Source organism: Anolis sagrei, chromosome Y, assembly GCF_037176765.1.
Source record: "Anolis sagrei isolate rAnoSag1 chromosome Y, rAnoSag1.mat, whole genome shotgun sequence".
In the NCBI taxonomy this organism is placed as follows: Eukaryota; Metazoa; Chordata; class Lepidosauria; order Squamata; family Dactyloidae; genus Anolis; species Anolis sagrei.
The window spans coordinates 47,809,148-47,822,261 of record NC_090035.1 but is presented as its reverse complement, the minus strand read 5'-3'; the positions used below and the strand labels follow the sequence as shown (position 1 = coordinate 47,822,261).

General features: G+C 39.0%; 1 protein-coding gene across 2 annotated transcripts in view; it reads right to left on the bottom strand.

Moving 5' to 3' along the window:
* Positions 1 to 13,114, bottom strand: part of LOC137095359 (protein shisa-9-like) — a 497,171-nt gene that overhangs the window by 373,901 nt on the left and 110,156 nt on the right. The window lies entirely within an intron of this gene.

Here is a 13,114-nt window from a genome sequence, read left to right as displayed (position 1 = left end):
TGTTCGGTGGCTAATTTGAATGGTTCTAGTATCTCGACCAGCTGAGTGATGATCATCCACTCCTGGTTGTTGGGGACCTGCTTGGGCTGACAAAGATGTTCCATGCGCTCCAACATGATGCAGGTGGAGTTCCAGCGGGTGGGGACATCCTGCAGTAACCGGTGTTGTGGGAGGCACTCCACTTTTGCGGACTTAGAGCTACGGTGGAAGAAGGCCGCGATTCTTCGGCAGCGGTCAATGAGTTGAGTGACGGCGGTGGCGCTGTTCTCATCGGGCCCCTTGAAGCCATCTTTTACAAAGTTATGCAGCAAATGCGCCATGCATGTTACATTTGAGAAGCCGGCACTTTCGACCGCCCGGATCATGTTCCTTCCTGCGTCTGTGACCATGAATCCCGAGTTAGTACCACCGGAATGAGTATGCCGTATCCAGCCTCTCATCATCTCTTGCAAGTACTCATCACTCGAACAAAGCTGCAATGACTGTTCGAGAGAAAGTTTTGCAATTCGGGATACTGTATTGTACCATGGTGCCAGGATGGTGGAACCTTCCCGTTCCACCATACTGCATGATTGCAACAGCCTGGAAGGCAAAAAGGCAGTCAATCCCGGGGGGGCCAGGTTCAAGAGCCCACCCCGGGAGGACTTACAGTCTGTCTCACTGGCATGGGAGGGAGAAGGCCAGGAAGGGTATCGGCCTTCTCTCAGCAGACAAAAAGGCAGTCAATCCCCGGGGGGGGGGGGGGCAGGGTCAAGAGCCCACCCCAGGAGGACTTACAGTCTGTCTCACTGGCATGGGAGGGAGAAGGCCGGGAAGGGTATCGGCCTTCTCTCAGTAGACAAAAAGGCAGTCAATCCCGGGGGGGGGGCAGGGTCAAGAGCCCACCCCGGGAGGACTTACAGTCTGTCTCTCTGGCATGGGAGGGAGAAGGCCGGGAAGGGTATCGGCCTTTTCTCAGCAGACAAAAAGGCAGTCAATCCCGGGGGGGGGGCAGGGTCAAGAGCCCACCCCGGGAGGACTTACAGTCTGTCTCACTGGCATGGGAGGGAGAAGGCCGGGAAGGGTATCGGCCTTCTCTCAGCAGACAAAAAGGCAGTCAATCCGGGGGGGGGGGGGCAGGGTCAAGAGCCCACCCTGGGAGGACTTACAGTCTGTCTCTCTGGCATGGGAGGGAGAAGGCCGGGAAGGGTATCGGCCTTCTCTCAGCAGACAAAAAGGCAGTCAATCCCGGGGGGGGCAGGGTCAAGAGCCCACCCCGGGAGGACTTACAGTCTGTCTCACTGGGGGACGGCCAATATGCTGTGAAAGAAATGTGCACACCATGACACTCCCGGGGGGGGGGGGCTGAGCAATGTCCCCCTGGGAGGGCATGGGAGGGAGAAGGCCGGGAAGGGTATCGGCCTTCTCTCAGCAGACAAAAAGGCAGTCAATCCCGGGGGGACAGGGTCAAGAGCCCACCCCGGGAGGACTTACAGTCTGTCTCACTGGCATGGGAGGGAGAAGGCCGGGAAGGGTATCGGCCTTCTCTCAGCAGACAAAAAGGCAGTCAATCCCGGGGGGCAGGGTCAAGAGCCCACCCCGGGAGGACTTACAGTCTGTCTCACTGGGGGACGGCCAATATACTGCGAAAGATATATACTTGTTTTGAAGGAGTTATTGGGAGTTTTTGGCCAAAAATGCTTAACAAAAAAAACTGTTATTTTAAGAAAAATTGCCCAAGAACTGCATCTAAAGAGATGCATGGTCAAGGAATCCTTATTTTGCAAATAAAATGCATAGAAATTAAAGAACTGGGTTCAAAGGCAATGAATTTCCTGCTGGTAAAAGATTAAGAATTCTTTCTGTTCCCTCTCCATGGAAAAAAAATATCTTTGTGGTTCCAGGAGAGAGAAAAAACTGGAGTAAGTAAATGCATTAACTAGGCAACAGCTAGGCAGACTTGTTTTGAAGGAGTTATTTGGAATTTTTGACCAAAAATGCTGAACAAAAAAAAGTATTTTAAGAAAAATTGCCCCATACGCATTTCCTTTGCAACTAGATAAAAATGGGTGATTGCAAAGGCAAAACTCCTAATTATCCAGTTTATGGCAACAGCTTTGCATTGCCTTTTTCCAAATTATTTTACTTCCTTTCCTTTAAGAAATAACAACTACGGCCCTAAAACTCTCTTTCCAATTCTTCTTTGCCTATTAGCAAGAACTAGAACTATAAATTCTTTTGAGTGGAAAGAACAAAATAAGAAGCTATGGACTATGCTATGGAATCATGAGAGTTATAGTTTGCTGAGGTACCATAGAATCATAAAATCCTAGAGTTGGAAGAGACCTCCTGGGCCATCCAGTCCAACCCCATTCTGCCAAGAAGCAGGAATATTGCATTTAAAGCACCCCTGACAGATGGCCATCCAGCCTCTGTTTAAAAGCTTCCAAAGAAGGAGCCTCCACCACATTCCCTCCGGGGCAGAGAGTTCCACTGCTGAACGGCTCTCACAGTCAGGAAGTTCTTCCTCATGTTCAGATGGAATCTCCTCTGTTGTAGTTTGAAGCCATTGTTCCCTTGAATTGGGTGGTTGATTTCTGTGGGGATTTCTCCGTACTTGCAGAACTGCTACAGAAATTATGAACGGGCGGAAGTCCGTAAAAAAGAAGGAGGATGCTGCTTCGATTTAGAAAAAACACTTCCGGGTTTGAAAGAAATGTCAATATTGTTCTGTTATAGAAAAAAAACAATTTACAAAATTGTCGAACAAAACTGCCCAGCCAGATAATTTCCCATAATTTAATATTCATAATTGTTTCAAAGTGCAATTTATGATACTTTCTTCTTTTGATTTAATTTACTTTCTATATTTTTAAAAATTAATTTGTAATTTTTGACATTATAACTTAATATATATTATAAATAAATAATTTATATTTCGTATTATGTTAAAATATGATAATTATATTTTTATGTATTATATTTTATTACAGTCTTAAGTAATTTAATTTCAATTTCTTACCTTGCTTCTTGTTTAGCAACTGTATTTTAATTTTTTGTTTAACTTTTTATTCTATTTGATTTATATTCTATTTGATTATTTTATTATTGTTATTATTGTTTATGTTTAGTTATATTATTTTATTAAGATGTTTTTTTAATTATTACATTTCTTTTAATTACCAACACCCGTGGATGACAAGAGAAAATATATGGGGGAAGGGGGGAGGGTAAGGGAGGAAAAAAAAATCATAAATGCAAAAAAAAATTGACTCCCTTCTATTCTGCTCATGCAATATCTTTTCATTTTCTAATGTATATGAAAAAAAACAGAAAATGAGTTCCATGTCCCATCTAAATGTATCTAAATGAAGCTGTATAATATGTTGTAAATGTTTTCGTTTGCATGGTTTTTTGTTTTGCATTGCGCTAACACGGGCGCCATCTTAGCGAATCGATTCGTTATTCACGGTTTCCGAATAACGAAATTTCGTTAATTTCGTTTATGTTTGCGCATGCGCTAAAACGCGAGCGCCATCTTAACGAATCGATTCGTTATTCCAAGGGTTCCCTGACTAACGAAATTTTCGTTAACGGTTTGCGCATGCGCAAAAACGTGAGCGCCATCTTAAAGAATCGATTCGTTATTCCAGGGCTCCCTGATTAACGAAAATTTCGTTAACGGTTTGCGCATGCGCTAAAATGTGGGTGCCATCTTAACGAATCGATTCGTTATTCCAAGGGTTCCCTGATTAACGAAATTTTCGTTAACGGTTTGCGCATGCGCTAAAACGCGGGCGCCATCTTAACGAATCGATTCGTTATTCCCGCCAAATTACAAAATTTCGTAAATATTAACGAAATTTCGTAAATACCGAACTTTTTTTTTGGAAAATTTTGTAAATATTTTAAATATTGAAACAAAAAAACACCCCAATTACAAATCGATTTTAGAAACAAATTTTTCCGTTGTTACCCTGGCCTAGTATCTTTGGATCGCTACCCAATCGTTGCTCTCGCTGTAATCAAATGTGCTTTATGCTGTCAAGATCAAACGCTGGCCTCCAGGGGAACCAGGTAGTTTTCCTCTGCTCTCAAGCTGCCAGGCTCCAGCAGCATGCTCTGCAATCAGGAGAATGAAGGATCGCTTTGCATTCCCAATCTCGCCCCGGGATATGCTGACTCATTACCAGGCCAACTCACTATCAGTAAAATACATCAGTACAACCCACTTAACAGTGATAGCTTTACTGGGTCAACCGAAATGCACAAAATATATTGTGGAAGCTTTCGAGTCTTCACCAGCCTCTCCACCAGGCAATGGCATTAAATAGAAAAGCGATAATGTTAGAGTCAGAAGTCTTGTACCAGATGTTACTTCCATTGATGGGATGAAGAATATCCATGCAAAAGGAGATTGCAGTTCAGGGAGGGAGAGAGAAAATGTGTGATGCACAATAACTTCCTTCCTTCCTTAATAACTTCCTTTCTTCCATGAAGAAAGAAGGAAGTTATTACTGAGAAAGAAAGGGAAAGCTAGCCCTGCACAGGGTGAGATGAACCCAAACTTGTACTAATGGATTTGAAAATTGTATTGCCTCCATTTTGCTGCCCTTTACCCACACATGGCCAAGAGAATATGGAGAGGCTCTTGCCTTAATTGATATTCTTTCATGGCACATGTGTCAAACTCAAGGCCCGCAGGCCGAATCTCACCCCCATGTGATTCTATGTGTCCTTCCTTCAGATGCTGGAGTATGACTTTTATATTCATTATCATCAGTAGGCATCACAACTAGAGCTGATGGGAATTGGGATACAGGAACATTGTGAAGGTTGCCATTTGTTCTGTTGAGTCAGGACAGTTTAAATTTTGATACAAGGCATGCAGATAGGATGCCTGACTTGTAAATGCTCTTTAGCCTTTCCCCAATCTCACAGCCACAAGTCTTGTTGGGTTGCCATTCCCATCATCCCAAGTCTGAATGGCAGATCATCAACAGTGATGAGAATTGTTGTACAATAATATTTGGGTAAAAATGAAAGAGCACTCAGCACTATGTAGAAGAAAGATAGTTGGCCCTTTCTCTGTCTCCATGGATTCTCCATCTATGGCTTCAATGGTCCTTTGAAGGTGCCCATGAGGGTGAAGTGGCCCTTAATGAGCTTGATATCCCAGATCTATGGTATCATAACAGACAATAGAAGTAACATGTGGAGTGGAACCTAGGACTCTTAACCTAGGACTCAATACCCTTTCATTTTTTTTCTCAAGCTGTATGTATTTTGGTGCACTTTTTAAAAAACATATACTTTCTTTAATGCGTGCATAATTACACATTGTTCCCATTGACTAAAGTTTCTTTCATGCATTTTTCAGAAGTGTGCTCTTTTAAGTGTGCATATTTTTCCCACAGATATGCATTGTTAGTAATGTGCATGTATTTGCATCAAATTCCAAAAGAAAACCCAAAAACCTTATACTTTTGGTTTTTCCCTTCAATGGCAGGAATCCAAAGAAGTGTGGGTGTTTCCATGAGTAGTCTTGCTGTTAAAAAATCCCAGTGCAATTCTAAACTGCATCAATAGGAATATAGAATCTAGATCGAGAGTAATAACTCTGCATTGGTCAGATGTTATTTGGAATACTATGTCTGCAATTGATATTTCAATTGACAAGCTGGAACATGTCCAGGGAAGGACAAGACCCTTGTAATCCCTTCCAACTCTGTGTTTCTCTTACACTGGCCTGAATTCATGAAACTGAATATTAAACTGACCAACACATACCTTGCTGCCTCAGATGTTAGACTGGGAATATTTGATCTGTTGATTTAAAAAAATGGCACCAGCTTTCCCTTATCAGCTCTAGTTTTTGAAATACAGAACAAATGCCATCTTCCAGTTGCCAACTCTGTTATGAATAACTTTTCAATAAATAATTGAAAAGTTCTTTTTAGGGGGGAGGAGCCACCATGGCCGAGTAGAAGACGTCTTCTTGGTAGCTCCCGAGCAAAAAGATCAGAATGCAGTGATAAATGGATCAAGGATTTCTCTTTATGGACTGGAAAAGAGGTGAAAGTGTGGTGTGTCTAAGGAGCTGAAAAAAGAGGAGTCTAAAGGTAAATTACTATCGTTTAATTGCTTTTGATTTATGAACTCTGGAAAGCTGGCTGGCTTCGGCCGAAAGTGAAACTAACCTTTTAATTACAAGTGCGTCATAAGCTTTCCTACTTAAAGAAAAACTTTTGGAGAGACTGGATTAAATGATTTGGAAGGCAAAAGCAATGATCAAAGCAATGATTAAAGGCATGCCTTTCCTATGAAGAAGGAGTGAGTTATTATTATCAGTTAAAGCAAATCCCTCGGTATAAGGGAAGAGTTGCAAGTGATACAAGACATATTTGGTTGGAAATTTTTGGACTGTGCTGAATGACTGAATGGACTGAATGAGTAGGAGTAGAAAGACACACCAAGGGAAAGACACACCAAGAGAGACTCCAAAAAATCCTCTGTGGGAACGTACCAAGCCCTCAGACAGATCTCTTGCAAGGCTTACAAGGCTTACTGGATTGGACAGGTTGGAAAATCTTGAGGCTCCCCAGGCTGCTCAGCTTCCTAAAGACATGAGTGCAGTTAGACGCAGCCCTCCCCTTCAAAAGGGTAATCAGCTAAGAAGGGCCCCTCCCCAATCAGGGAGCGGAACCTCAACATCATTGCCGTGTCTAACTGCAAAACCAGTTGGATCAGAAGGAAGAAGTGAGAGGGAAGAACCGGGGAAATCAGAGAAAGAAATGAGCAATAGTCAAATGTTAAATAAAATAGCAGATCTGATCAAAAGTGAGACTCAGCTATTAAAACAAGATATCCTGACCAGTGCTAAAGAAATGAAATCAGAGTTGGATATGGAACGAAAAAGCTCAGATAAAAAATTCCAGGCAATACAAGAAACCTTGAAAACAATACATGGAGAAATACAAACGAATAAAGCAGAAATTGAAAAAAATAAACAGGAAAAACTTGTACTTAAACGGCAAACACAACAAAATGAAAATAGACTTTCAAATATGGAAAGAAAGTTTGTTTATATGCAAGACAATCAAAGAAGGAATAATGCAATAATTAAAAATTATCCAGAAGGGAATAAAAAAGAAGACCTGAAAGCTGAAATCCTGAAGTGGCTGCAAAAGATTACGCCGGTATTGAACTGGTCAGAATTGGATATAGAGAGAGTTCATCGCCTCCCGGCTGGAAGAAATAAAATAACACCCAGAAATATAATAATTCGATTCCATAATTTTGCAAAGAAGGAAGACCTGATGAAAATACTTAAGAAGAATCCTGATTACCTAAAGATGGGTGATTCAAAATTGGAGATATTTAACGACTACTGCCCAGAAACCAAGAATTGGAGATACTCAATGAAGCCTATCACGATTCAGTTAATGAAGGCTGGAATTTTGTATACATGGGGATACCCTATCTTTCTTAAGTTCCAATGGAAAGGCAAGAGATACAGAATAGATTCACTGGAACAAGGTTATCAATTACTGGAGGAGCTTGGAATAGTAAGAAGACAAGAAAGAGATCGGAAGGAGGAGGAGGAAAAGGATCCGGATGGAGGAGAACTGGAGGAATTAATTGGTGCCGTTGGAGGAATCGAGATGTAAGAAGAAATTAAACACTGCAACAACGTTCTTTTTTATTTTTTATCTAAAATGAGCACTCGGGGGGAGGGAGACTCTGGGCCACAGGATGACTTCACCCCCCCTCCCCAATTGGGAAGGCCGGGGGCCATGATTGGGACAAGAAGTCCCAAAGATTGGAAGGGGAGGAAGGGGGGAAAGAGGGAAGTGGGGGGATTGGGGGGGAGGGGGGAATGGGGACTAAGGGTAGGGGAGGGAAAGGGGCAAGGGTTCACGTTGTTTCAAGCCACAAAAAAGCTTTTAAAGGGAAAGGGAAATGATGTCCCATAAATTAAGAATTTCAACGCTTAACACGAGGGGATTGGGGACGGTAATTAAGAGAAGGCGGATCGAATCTCTACTGAAGAAGGACGCGGCGGACGCCATCTTCCTACAGGAAACACATCAAAATAAACGGGGCTCAAGTGAGCTAAAGTCGAGCTGGATAAGGAACTATGAAACATCTTTTGGGTCATCAAAGTCAAGAGGAGTAGCAATAATAATAGCAAAGAAATGTAATTTTGTCATAAACAAGGTATTGAAAGATGAAGAGGGAAGATATATAATAATATATGGGGAAATAGGGGAGGAAAAATATGTATTAGTAAATGTATACGCACCAAATGTGAAACAGCAAGAATTTTATGAAAAAGTGCTAGAGCAAATAGAGAATTATCATCAACAAAATGTAATATTTGGAGGAGATTGTAATTGCTGTATGGATTTAAAGAAGGATAAAACTACGATAGCATCTAAAGCTAGAAATATTGAAACAACGGATTTAAGCAGAGTAATGAATAAATGGCAATTAAAGGATGTGTGGAGATTGGTAAAAGGGAATGAAAGTAGATATACATATTATTCATCGGTACATAAGGTGTATAGAAGAATTGATTATATTTTTGTCTCCAAGAATATGACAAGTAAAGTGCTAAATGCTGATATAGGTATGATTAAGATTTCGGATCACGCTTTGGTTTCAATTGAGATTGCGTTGAAATGTGATTATGATAAAATGAAAAGGTGGAGGTTAAACACAAGAATACTAAATCATAAAGAGATAGTAGATAAAGTGCAAGCAGAATGGCAAGAAATATGGGGCTTCAACGAAAAGGGGGTGACAAAAGGAGTCCTATGGGATACTATGAAAGCAGTGACCAGAGGGTTATGTATAAAAGAGACAATTAACTTAAAAAGAAGGCAAGAAGAAAGGAAAAGGAATCTAGAAAGAGAAATAGAAGAGATTGAAAAAGCATATGTAATAAAGAGAGATACACGAATTTATGCTAGGTTAAGAGCAAAAAAAGAGGAATTGGATAAAATGGAAATAGACGAAGTACAAGAAAATTTAATTTATTTAAGGAGGGAATATTTTGAGTTTAGTGATAGGAATTCAAAGATCCTAGCTAAATCAACACAGAAAAAGAAAATGGAAGGAATGATAAACACGATAAAAGATAAAACAGGTAAATTATGTAGAGCTATGAAAGAAAAATTGAAAGTATTTGAGGAATTTTATAAAAACCTATACCAAACTAAAGCATGTCCCATAGAGGCAATTAGGAAATACGTGGAAGAAAATTGGGAGAGTAAGCTGGAGGAGAAAGATAAAGAGCTATTGGATCAACCTATTAAGAAAAAAGAAATAGAGGAAGTCATTAATAAATTAAAAGTAGGAAAAGCCCCAGGCCTGGATGGTCTAGGGACAGAATATTATAAAAGCTTTAGAGAAGTTTTAACCCCAAAATTATTGGAATTGTATAATGGAATAATGAAGGGAGATAAAATACCCGATTCATGGAGGAGATCATTAATAATATTAATACCCAAACCTGACAAAGACTTAACAGACCCAGGGTCATACAGGCCCATATCATTAATAAACCAGGATGCAAAGATATTGTCTGCGATATTAGCTAATAGAATGAATAAATGTATGTATAAGTACATAAAAGAAGATCAGTGTGGGTTTATAAAAGGAAGACAAATGTCAAATTTGATAGGGAGAGCACTAAATAAAATTCATTGGGTTAAAGAGGGGAAGGGAAAAGCAGGGATACTATCATTAGATATTTTTAAAGCGTTCGATTGTGTGGAATGGGAGACACTAGGGGAAATATTGAACAAATTTGGAATGGGAAATAAAATAAAAGGAGTACTAAAACAATTTTATTCAAAGAACTCAGCAGTGATAACTATAAATGATGGAGTGACAAACGAAATAAAAGTGACTAGAGGAACTAGACAAGGGTGCCCTTTGTCCCCGATATTATTTGCTATGGTGATAGAACTTTTTGCTAATAATATAAGGAACGATAAAAATTTAGAAGGATTAGGAAAAAAGGAGAAACAGAAGGTGAGCTTATTCGCTGACGATACATTGTTATTTATAGAAAATATAGTGGAGAAAATAGATAGAATAAAAGAACATTTGGAGATATTTGGGAAAGCAACGGGTTTACAAGTTAATTGGAACAAGTCAGAAATGATGCTACTCAATTATACAAGAGAAGAAGAAAAAAAATTTATAGAACAGAGAAAAATGGGAATAAGAATTAAGAATAAATTAAAATACTTGGGAGTAATAATAACTAAGGATTTAAATGAGGAAGTAAATGTAGTAACTTTAAGAAAAGAAGTTCAGAAAAAGTTAATAGAGTACGAAGGTATACATTTATCCTGGTTTGGAAGAAAGAATAGCATTAGTAAAAATGAAAATACTTCCAAAAATAAATTTTATATTTAGAATGTTACCACTTCAAATCACAGAAGAAGAGCTAATTAGATGGCAACAAATGATTAATAAGTATTGCAATGGAAGTAAAAGAAACAGGCTAAACAAACAGTTATGGTATAGATCGCAAAAGGAGGGTGGACTAGCACTACCTAATATAAAAAAATATTATGAAGCAAGTAGATTAAATTTGGTTATAGAAGGAATGGTTAAAAAAGAGGGAATAGATTGGCTTGGTAATGAATCAGGAAAAGTGGAAGATGAAACTTGGAATATATTTTTTAAACAGCTTACTAGAAAAGAACTGAGGGAAATTAGAAACCCAATGCTGAGCAACATACTGAAAGTATGGAATAAATACAAGGGGAGGTTAATAAAGGAAGGATCAATTATAACCCCAATAGTGATGGAAAAGAAATTCCCAAAATTTTTTAAAAAAGCAATGGATAAAAAGGTAAGGGAAATAAATTTAGATAGAATAGGGGATTGGATGAAGGTGGAAATGAAGAGGGAAAGGATGTTGGAAGAGTTTAAAGAAATAAAATTATCATGGTTTCATTGTATACAACTAGAACAATGGTTAATAAACTGGAAAAAAAATAATAGAAATGGAAGCCAACTCAATCAATTCGAACAAATAATACAGAAGGGAAGGGCAGTAGAAGAACATGAAAACTTGAGAGGTACAATTAGCAAAATCTATAAGATACTAATTGAAATGAAGGATGGGAAAATAAAAAAGAGTACCCTTAAGGAGATTTGGGAAGAGGATTTAGGGATAAAAATAAATGAAATAGAGTGACAACAGTTATGGGGACAAAGACATTTAAAAAATTTATCGATACGAGTTAAAGAAAATTATTACAAGTTAATATGGAAGTGGTACTTAACACCGGTAAGAATAGCATATATGAATAAAAACAATTCAACAAATTGTTGGAGAGGGTGTAAAGAACCAGGAACATATATACATATGTGGTGGCAATGTAAATATGTAAATAATTTTTGGGAGAAAGTATTTAGAGAAATAGAAATTATAATGAATATGAAAATAGACAAAAGTCCTAGTATAGCCTTATTATCATTATATACCAATAAGCAACTGAAAAAGGAGGATAAAGAAGCGATAACAAACTTACTAACTATAGCAAGACTGCTCATAGCAAGGAATTGGAAAAAAGAAATGAATATACAAATAGAGGAGTGGTATAAGGAAGCATGGAAAATAGCATTAAATGATAAACTGACATGTATATTAAAGGTTAAAAAAGGAATATGGAAACAAAGTGATTTTGATGCTATCTGGGGAAAATTTGTGGTAAATGGATTAAAAAATAAGGAAGGAAAATTACCGTCACAAGAAGAAATGAAATTTTGGACAGATGAAATGTAAGAAATGTGGCTTGAGACGGGTGGAGGGGAGCACTGAGGTGAAAAAAGGGGGAAAAAAAGAGAAAAGGGGAGGAAATGTCAAAGCAAAACAACAAAACAACATGTTAAAGAGGTTGATGTATAAAATGCAATAGTATGTAATAATTGTGATAAATCAATAAAAAATTTAAAAAAAAAAGAAAAGTTCTTTTTATTGCAATTTCCCAGTATGAGAGAGGGTATCAGAACTTTTACACTTTTACAAAAGAATGACATTTGGTATACAGACATACAGTTTGTAACTACATTGGATACACAAACAACCTACAGTTACATTGGTGAACAAACAAATGGGAATTACATTTTTACTCAGCATTTACATTACACATACACCATCATTTATTCTTACTCGTCCAAATATTACCATATCCTTTCTCCCTCCTTGGAGAAGCACATGCTTAGGCCAGACGCTGCTTCCTTGCAGTCTGCCAACACATGATTCCAAAACTTCCAAGTTGCCAAAATGCATCCTCTTTTCCTAAGAACAATGCCAACAATCAGATTTCTGTGACTTCCGGTGGGTAATGGCGACGGGCGAGCCTCGCTGAGAGGGAGCTCTCGGCGACGGACCAGCGTAGAGGCGGTTAGGGGGTGCCAGTGGCCCCACACCTAGTGCCTGATTGAGAGCAAATGTGTTGTGATCCCAACTCTGGGCACGTAGACCCTAAAGATCCCCTTTCCCTCAAGGAGGGGAGATCGAGAGGGCCCATGCTGCAACGGGAGGACACCCGCCCCGCTGGGAGCGAGCTGCCAGCATCAAGCTCGTTTTAACCGCCACCAACCCATTTCAACACAAGAAGAAGAATAAAGAAACCTAAAAGGAAAGGAACATTAGTCCCTCAAGATTTCACATTCAGGTAATAGGAGAAATCCTTTAAGCTAAATTTTGGGATATTTGGATAAAGAAAGTTGATTGAGGAGACATCGAGGAAGAGAAGGGAGATTTATCCCCCCCTCCCCTTTTCAAACAGTAAACGATTGGAAACTATAATATAATCCTGAAAGGGATTAAGAGACAATTCCAACTATTTAAAGTAAAGCGGGCTGATAGAGTTAGAAGCGAAATCTGAGAGAAAATATTTAATCTGAGATCGAGAGACTGGGAGACCGAAGGATAAGATAAAGAAGAAGGCAATTTAAAATATCCGGCATAACAACAATTATTTAATTATTCAAGAATTACAAAAAGGACAAATAAGAATATAAATCGGTTGACCTTGGAGCCATATTGTTTGGTCTACGAGCCATCCTCCTTTATAAACAAACGTGGAGATCGGAGAAAGGA